At 55.0% G+C, this 2,282-nt stretch overlaps 1 pseudogene; it reads right to left on the bottom strand.

The window, feature by feature from the left end:
* Nucleotides 1–1,089: 1,089 nt before the first annotated feature.
* Nucleotides 1,090–2,012, bottom strand: LOC105538996 (annotated as a pseudogene).
* Nucleotides 2,013–2,282: the final 270 nt, after the last annotated feature.

Genomic DNA, 2,282 nt, shown 5'->3' with positions numbered 1-2,282 from the left:
GGTGTTGGTCCTTGTGCAGTACTTGGCGGGGCATGTGGCGGCGGGGAGATGCAGCAGTATAGCTGGTCAAGCCAAGAAGCGGGGAAGGAGGGCTGGAGGCTCCTTAAAACCTACTGAGGGGCTGGGCGCAGTGGCTCACGCCTATAATCCCAGCACTTGGGGAGGCCGCGGCGGGCAGATCGCCTGAGGCCAGGAGTTCGAGACCAGCCTGGCCAACATGGCGAAACCCCGTCTCTACTAAAAATACAAAATTTAGCCAGGTGTGGTGGAGCACCTGCAGTCCCAGCTACTTGGGAGGCTGAGGCAGGAGAATCCCTTGAGCCCAGGAGGTGGAGGTGCGGTGAGCTGAGATCACGCCACTGCACTCCAGCCTAAGCAGCAACAACAAAACCTACTGAGGCCACAGTGTGGGGAATTAGCATGGACAGGGGGTCAAGCTTAGCCCTCACACCTCAGAATTCCACTTCCTTGTACGGGCCTCACTTTCCCCACCGGGCCCCAGGGCAGGTCTGAGGGTCTGAGATCTGTTGGTCTGAGGTTACTAGGGAAATCCAGCCACTTGGGAGCCTGAGATATTTAGCACTGTGGCCAGGCCCCGTTTCCCAAGGGACTCATTTCCCAGCACCCTCTCCACTGTCCCCGCCCCATTCCTAGGGGGAAAAAAAAATGTATGTTTCTTTTGTTGATACGTCCTGAAACTTTAGTGGGTACAGAAACCACAAACTGATTGGCTGACAAAAAGGGGAAGAAGAGAGGCCACTGGAAATCTTCTGGGTCCGGTTCCCTCCACGCCCAGGTCTCTTCTCCCCAGCACAGCTCGGCCCACAGCCTGGAGGTGCCAACAAGGACCCTCACCCAACACTTAGCGGGATATGGCCTTGACCCCTTCCCCCACAGCCGGGTGGCTCAGTCCTGCGAAGGACCAAGGCAAGGGAGACAAAAGCCCTGCTGCCTGATCCCATGCCACCACTCACAGACCCTCAGTTGATTGTCAGCACTGAACACGTTAAGAAAAAAAGAGATGAAAACACAGAAAAACCCAAAAACCCAGACGGGGAGATGATGTGGGGAGAGAGCATGCTGCGAGACTCAGTAGCCAGCCTCCTCCTGGTAGTAAGGGGGATATTCAGGGACCTCCCCCGGGCCCAGGCAGTCGCCAGTGCCTGAGGGAGCCCCATCCGCCACTGTGCCTTGTGGGCAGTACTTGGGGTCGTATATCTGCTGGCCCAGGCCAAGACCTGGCCACTCTGGTTGGCGCCCTGTATGTAACCCTTCTGCAGGGACATGGAGGAGTTCTCACACTTGTCATTTCCCAGCTTGGGGTCATAGATGTGCCGCCGTGTCCTGGGAGCCATCATGCACACCTGGCTGACACACTTGTTTGTACCCATCTGGACACTGATGATCGAGTGGTCCATGGGGGGCAGGATTTAGTTTTTGGGGTCATAGAAATGCCTGCTCGTGCCATATGCAGTCATTCCTGACTGGCTGGCGCATTTGTTGGTGCCCATCTGCAGCCTTAGGATGCACTGGCCAGCCTTCACGGGGGGCTGCTGAAGTTCCGCTCCTGCTTCTCCAGTACTTGATGCCAGTGTCCACCCCGCTCTGCAGCTCCTTAGTCTTGGCCTTCCCTGCCAGGGCAAGAAGAGACACCTGCAGCTGCAACCTCAAACAGGTCGTTGGCCTCGAACAGGTCCACAGGGTTCATGCCGTAGCTGACCATGGTCTTGATGAAGTTGGAGAGGTTTTCTAGCTGGTGCCAGTTCTGCATGGAGTGGTTGGGCCTGGGGACTGAGCCCAGCTGTAGCTTGTTCATGAGTGTGCATAAGAGCATCCCGTCCGTCCTTCAGGCCCTTCTGGAAGTCGGGGCTGATGGAGAGGCCAGTGAGTCCCTCAACCCAGCTGCGGAACTCTGCCTCCTTCTGGGGGTCATATTTGGACAGAAGCCAGTTCTTGACCTCAGCCAACAGCCCGTATGAGGAGGTGCCCTTGTTGAACTGCGTGGAGCTCATGACTGGCAGACGCGGCGGTGGGATAGGACTGGACAGGATGGGACAGTACCTGTGAATCTTTTGTTCTTATCTACCCACTTTTACTGGGTTGCTTTTTCTTACTGGTTTATAAAAACCATTATATATTGGAGCTTTGAACTTTTTATTAAATGCAATGTAATCATAGGCTGTCACTTGTTTAAACTGAATTTTTTAGTGGCATCTTTGTCAGTTACTAAGCTACTGTCTCTCGGCTTCCAACCCACCCTTCTATATTCAGCTCTGGGATGC

The sequence above is a fragment of the Mandrillus leucophaeus genome, unplaced genomic scaffold (assembly GCF_000951045.1).
Source record: "Mandrillus leucophaeus isolate KB7577 unplaced genomic scaffold, Mleu.le_1.0 Scaffold2, whole genome shotgun sequence".
Lineage (NCBI taxonomy): Eukaryota > Metazoa > Chordata > Mammalia > Primates > Cercopithecidae > Mandrillus > Mandrillus leucophaeus.
The sequence above is the reverse complement of the archived record's forward strand: the minus strand, read 5'-3'. Positions and strand labels throughout refer to the sequence as shown.